This window comes from Notolepis coatsorum, assembly GCF_963971535.1.
Source record: "Notolepis coatsorum genome assembly, chromosome: 9".
NCBI classification, from domain to species: Eukaryota; Metazoa; Chordata; class Actinopteri; order Aulopiformes; family Paralepididae; genus Notolepis; species Notolepis coatsorum.
This window is the reverse complement of record NC_140173.1, coordinates 13,667,723-13,674,479: the sequence shown is the minus strand read 5'-3', so window position 1 is coordinate 13,674,479 and position 6,757 is coordinate 13,667,723.

Here is a 6,757-nt window from a genome sequence, read left to right as displayed (position 1 = left end):
TCTGTGTCTCTGCCTGCGCGGAGCGGGCTGTGCTCTCTCCTCTCCCACACACACTCACACACACACACACACACACACACGGGTGCTGCGCTGCTGAGTACAGACAGCTCTGCTCTCATAATGACGGACAGAACGAAACGTTCAAAAGTCTGGGTCTATTTTACTAAAGTCGATGCTGACAACGCTCGTTGACACAAGTGCAACAAGACATTTGCCAGTAATGTATAAGCGCTGGTACTTGTCAATGTGGCTGGCGGGGAGATAACGTTAGCTCCGAGTAGAGTAATGGCTGACAATCCGGAGGTAAATAAACGAACGAGAGCTTCTGATTGGTGGTAACAAGAAGAGGTGGGTGCAAGCGTTGGGACGTAATTGGCAGATTGACTGTCTGTCTCCGAATGTAACGTGACTACGTCACAGCCAAGAAAGGGATCGCTGGATTTGTGAAAAACTCCCTATTCCTAAACCACACGCTATCAGTTTTACCACAGTACTGGCAAAACGGGAGGAGGCTATAATAAAAACAAGCGCCCTTCATCCAAATCCACCCACACCGGATTTCTTTTAACCAAAAAATGTATTATATGTTATCGGAGCTATCAATAACGTTATCGGGTTTATCGGGATGACGTCATAATTGCTGATATCGGCCCGATAATTATCGTGCATCCCTAATATTTTCATCTAGTTTTCGAGTTAGTTTTTTTTGTCATGCATGAGAAGGAACCCACGTCTGTCACATGTGCTCAGTGTGAACCTGCTCTCATCCGTGAAGAGCACAGGGTGCCAAGGGCAAATCTGCCAATCCTGGTGATCTCTGGCAAATGCCAATCTTGAAACATGCACATTGGTGGCCTGCTGGAGGTCGTTTTGTAGGGCTCTGGCAGTGCTCCTCCTGTTCCTCCTTGCACAAATGCAAAAGTAGTAAGTTTGACATTTCACTGAATCTTTTCTCCCAAGTGGATTTTCGCATGTTTTCTCGAATATTCTAATGAATCTCTTCTCACACAGATCACAATGATGTGGCTTCTCTGCTGTATGGATTTGCTGATGAATCAGAAGATGTGTACTTGTCCTAAAGCTCTTCCCACACTGGTCACAGAAGGAGGCTTCCATCCTGTGTGAAATCTCTGGTGTGATTTCAGATGACTAAAGCTCTTCACACACTAGTCGCAGGAGTAGGGCTTCTCTCCTGTGTGAATTCTCTGGTGTCTTTTCAGACTAATCAGATGACTAAAGCTCTTTCCACACTGGCCACAGGAGTAGGGCTTCTCTCCTGTGTGAATTCTCTGGTGTATTTTCAGACTCTGTTGCAGAGTAAAGCCCTGTCCACACTGGCCACATGAGTAGGGCTTCTCTCCTGTGTGAATTTTCTGGTGTATTTTCAGACTCTGTTGCCGAGTAAAGCCCTGTCCACACTGGTCACAGGAGTAGGGCTTCTCTCCTGTGTGAATTCTCTGGTGTGATTGCAGATTCTGTTGCAGAGTAAAGCCCTGTCCACACTGGTCACAGGAGTAGGGCTTCTCTCCTGTGTGAATTCTCTGGTGTGTTTTCAGGTTATGTTGCAGAGTAAAGCCCTGTCCACACTGGCCACATGAGTGGGGCTTCTCTCCTGTGTGAATTCTCTGGTGTATTTTCAGACTCTGTTGCTGAGTAAAGCCCTGTCCACACTGGTCACAGGAGTAGGGCTTCTCTCCTGTGTGAATTCTCTGGTGTATTTTCAGCTGATGTTGCCGAGTAAAGCCCTGTCCACACTGGCCACAGGAGTGGGGCTTCTCTCCTGTGTGAATTATCTGGTGTTCTTTCAGACTACTTTTACGACTAAATCTCTTTCCACACTGGTCACAGGAGTAGGGCTTCTCTCCTGTGTGAATTCTCTGGTGTGTTTGCAGACTAATCAGATGATGAAAGCTCTTTTCACAGTGGTCGCAAAAGTAGGGCTTCCATCCTGTGTGAATTCTCTGGTGTGATTGCAGATGATGTTGATGACTAAAGCTCTTTCCACACTGGCCACAGGAGTAGGGCTTCGCTCCTGTGTGAATTCTCTGGTGTGATTTCAGATACTGTTGACGAGCAAAGCCCTGTCCACACTGGTCACAGGAGTAGGGCTTCTCTCCTGTGTGAATTCTCTGGTGTTTTTTCAGATACTGTTGCTGAGCAAAGCCCTGTCCACACTGGTCACAGGAGTACGGCTTCTCTCCTGTGTGAATTCTCTGGTGTTCTTTCAGACTACTTTTACGACTAAATCTCTTTCCACACTGGTCACAGCAGAGACCTTTTCTTCCATCCAAGCCTCTCGGTTTCTTCCCAAGCCTGACAGGACAGCTATCTGGATGGAGATAGTGATGGAGAAGAGTGTCAGAGGAAGGAGAGAAAGATAATTGGTGATTTTATTCAGCTTTAGTTTCTATTTCTAAGAGGTTTATAATGGTATGTATCTTGGTTTTATAGTTTAAGAACAGTGTAGTCCAGAGTCTTTATAGACTTAAACCACTTTGTTTCAAGCACCAGTTAGTCAACAGTTTCTGGAGCAGAAGTGGTTATCGTGGCTATGGTTAAGGTCAGTTTAATTTAGTCCAGGACTAAAGCCCCTTTAGTATCAGGTTATGACAGATTTAAGTGTCACCTTATGGATAAAATATTACATCACACTATGGGAAATTTCATATACCGGTGTCTGTAACAATATATATCACGATATAGTATGTTTTCTGTAAATTGGATGAAACATTTGTCTACAAAATAACCACATAATCCATGACTACTTTTGAATAATCCTGAGTTTAAACTAAATACAAATGAAAGGCATTTTCTCTTTTTATTTGGAAGCAATGTTGAACAGAACGTGATGCTCATGTTTCTTACTACAGACCCAGAACCATGTAGTGAATACCTCTTCACCTACGACTGAACTCCTGTACACGGCACCAACACTAGGGCTGCAACTATCATTATTTTGTTATCGATTCATCTAAACTATACATTTTCCAGAAAAACAACAATTGATTCTATTTCAACAATTGATTCTATTTGCTATTTAATATTTTAAAATGTTTTACTAGTATCCTTATGCCGGCCCGCCTGGCATTTAGCGTTGTCAGTCATCCGTTTTCACTCGACCCAAGTCGTGGTTATTCGTTTTCATCCAATTTTACTTTATCAAGTGGATTATTGTTCATTCATCAGCCTACACTGTAAAAAAAAAGTGCGTTAAGTGTAAATGCCATAGAAATACAGTAAATTACTTTTGATCAAAATATTAACCACCAGGACCAGTTTAACCTAGAATTGCTAATCAGGTGACCAAAACGTCCTCTTTTGCCCGGACGCGTCTATTCTTATCGTGACGGATTTATGCTTCCACGTTCGCGTTTTGCGCTCCGATTGGCTACTGACGTTTATGGTCGCTCCAATCGTGTGACGGCAAGTTCTTTCGCCGATTAAGCTTAGGCACTCTTTCGAAGTTGGTTAAGGTTAGAGTTTGTCTTAGAGCAGGGCGATAGAACGCCAGCCCTGATTCCAAACTCTAACCTTAACCAACTTCGAAAGAGTCGCCTAAGCTTAACCAGTGATAAACTAGGCGTTAGGTAGTTTGCTGCTGTTCGAGGCGGAAATGGGCGCGTCACGCGATTGGGCGCACATGTCACATGACCAGAAACGTCAGTGGCCAATCAGATCGCACAAGAAACGTCAGTGGCCAATCAGATTCGCAGAACGCGAACGCGGAAACATAAATCCGTTAGGATAAGAATAGACGCTGCCCGGACACGTCCACTATTCACACCCTGTCCGGGGCCTCCGGTGGGGTTTTCTAAATTCATGAAAATGTCCATCACATGCAAACAGAGGAAGCGGACAGATTTGATTCTGCTCACAAAGCAAAAGCGCAAGTGTACATTTTGAACTGCAGAGGGAATCCCCAATGTACCGCCCCGGTCGGGACAAGAAGCGGTGTGCAACGCTTGACCATATGTTTCCGTGTCTAATAAAGGTGCCGGAGATCTCAAAGCTCACATGGACACAGAAAAACATGAAAACGCATGATAAGACATTTTAAAAGCTGTGCGAGGCTGGGGGCAGTCAGGTGGCGTAGCGGAGATTGCGTTCGTCACCAACGCCGGAGATGCTGGGTTCGCGTGTTCGAATCCAGCTCCCGGCGCTGTCACCAGCTTGGCTGGCCGTTCACACTAATACAATTGGCAGTATTAGAGGTAGGGATGGGTACCTTTCACATTTGAACCGATACCGGTACCGGTACCTGTGAATCGATACCGGTACCCAACGGTACCTTTTTTCGGTACTTTAAAAAAAATAAAAAATAAAAATAAAAAAAAAAATTAATAAAAAATATTTTTTTTTATTTTTTTTTTATTTTTTTTTCGGTTTCTCACTTGATTCGATACTCGGTAGTACCGACGTGTTTCGGTTCGGTACCTCAAAAGTACCGAATTCGGTACCCATCCCTAATTAGAGGGTGGGAAAGCTGGCGGGTGGGTCCTGGGCGTTGTGGACAGCGACCCCTACTGTAACTGAGGGGTTACAAAACCCTGACTGTATTAAAGATTGTGATAGATTAAACCACTGCTAGTTATGTACTTTAATTACTGGCCAGACAGTACATCAAATATAGATGGTGAACACCCACAAGAACACGGCATTGACAAATAAATAGTATTTGAGGGTATTTTATTATTATTACGCAACATTAGGTTACAGAATGAGAATTAGGGTTGCGCTTGTATGGCGAAGAATATGCGTAAAGTCAGTCAATAGCATGAGTCACTAAGAATAGCAGGAATCCTACGATGGGTCTAAGTTGACACCACCTGTCGTATAGTAGCAACTATATAGGGCAACACTGGTACCGCCTAGAGACAATGGGTTCCCTCCGGGGTTGTAAGGCCTGGAGGGTAGAGGAATGTTCGGGTACTCCGTCTGATTCAATGAGGAATAAAGAGACTCCAGGTACAGGAGTCGGTCCTTGTAAATCCCTTGATCAGCAGCAAAGCAATAATTGTAATCCAAATGCTCGATAGCATTGATGACAGTTAGCCAGCCTCCGTCCACGAGGCCAGCCCGAGTTGTAATCCTCACGAGGTTGAATCCCAAACGATAGTGGAAATCAACGATGCTCTTCTCCGGGTACCACGTTCCAAATCAATATAATCCAACCAGTAATGGTTCTGCAATCGCCGACGCCGATTCTCCTGTGTACATGTCCAACGGTTCTTCGCCTAGGACTCCTCGGGTGTGGGCGACGTATTTAGGCCACACACCCTGGCTAAGTACACTAGCTAAAGACACGACGAACCGCTGGGTAATGCTACACACAACGAACTGTGGCCGCACGATATACAATAAATGAACGATTATTTACTTCACATTAGATTAGGTCGAACTCGACGTTACTGCATTAAACTCTGACACTTTACTATTCTATTCGCACATGGTTCTCAATGCTCTGTTAGACGCAAGGTTGCTCACTTCACTGCACGTTGACTCGGGTGAAGGTGGGGTAAGGTACTGAACTACTGGTGTGCGCACCTTGCGCTGTATTTATACTTAAGTGAATATCTAGTCCCAAACCGCAGTCTTTGTCTGGTATCAATACGCTGTCTCCGGGCATGTCCTGACATGCCTGAACTTGTCTTTGAACCTGCCGTTGGGGGCCTGCGCGCTGGCGCCTGGGGGCGCTGTCCAATAAGGAGAGCGAATATTACTCTGGTTTGAACGCAGGTAAAGGGATATTCCGTGTATATATATAAATAATATACAAAGTATATCAAACAATAAAGGTATATTCTCAGTTTAATCTGGCCCTTCACAACACCTACAGTTCGGTCGGGGCGCCTGCTCAGCAAGGGTAGGATCTGGAGAGAGGTAGTGCGGCCTCCCACACGTTACACTCTCCCAGTGAGAATCTGCGCGGCCAGGCTGGCTTGCGGCTGGCTGCACATGCGTCGGAGGAAAGCATGCAACAGTCTCCGGCCTCTCGGACCAACAGTAGGGGAAAGTGCGCAACAACCAGGAAGGGTGGGATGGGAGAAAAATCGGAAAAAGAAGGAGGGGGAAAAAAAGATAAAAAAAAAAGAAAAGCTGTGCGAGGCGAGATTTTGACGGCAAAGTTGACATCATGTATGCAGAGAGAAATTTAATTATTGAAAATTATTCATATGTTTTCATAACTGAATAAGCAAACTGGGACCCTGGAACTCTGAAGCTAGAAATCTGGATGAAAAGTTGCTGTTTAACTGCGGCCAGGGACAATTCACCACTTGCACAATGTGGAGGCGGCATATCCGGTTATGTCACTGTATGCCCTGGTATGTATGTGACAAATAATAAACCTCCTGAATCTTCAGCGTGTAGGCTTCTTCCGGTCCCATCACAATACATGGACTTTAGCAACTTTTCTCCCGTCAATTAAACAACTTTATCGTAACTTTTTTCTTTTTTAATTACTTTTAAAAATGATTTAATAAGCAAACATTTGTAAAGTGTTTCTCAGCAGGGTCTTTGAAGGTTTTTGGGCTGTATTTCATGTACAAAAGTGTACTGTTAGTTAGCCACATTAGCATTTAGCTCCGCAATACAACCAACAGTTTACCAGATTAACAGAAAGCTTTCACAAGTTTCCAGAATATCAAACGTGGGTCTAACAGGTGCCACGTCGATACTAATTGAGTAGGGATGCGCCAAATATTCGGCCACCGAAACATATCGGCCGAAAGTAGTTAAAAAAGGCCCTTTCGGCTTT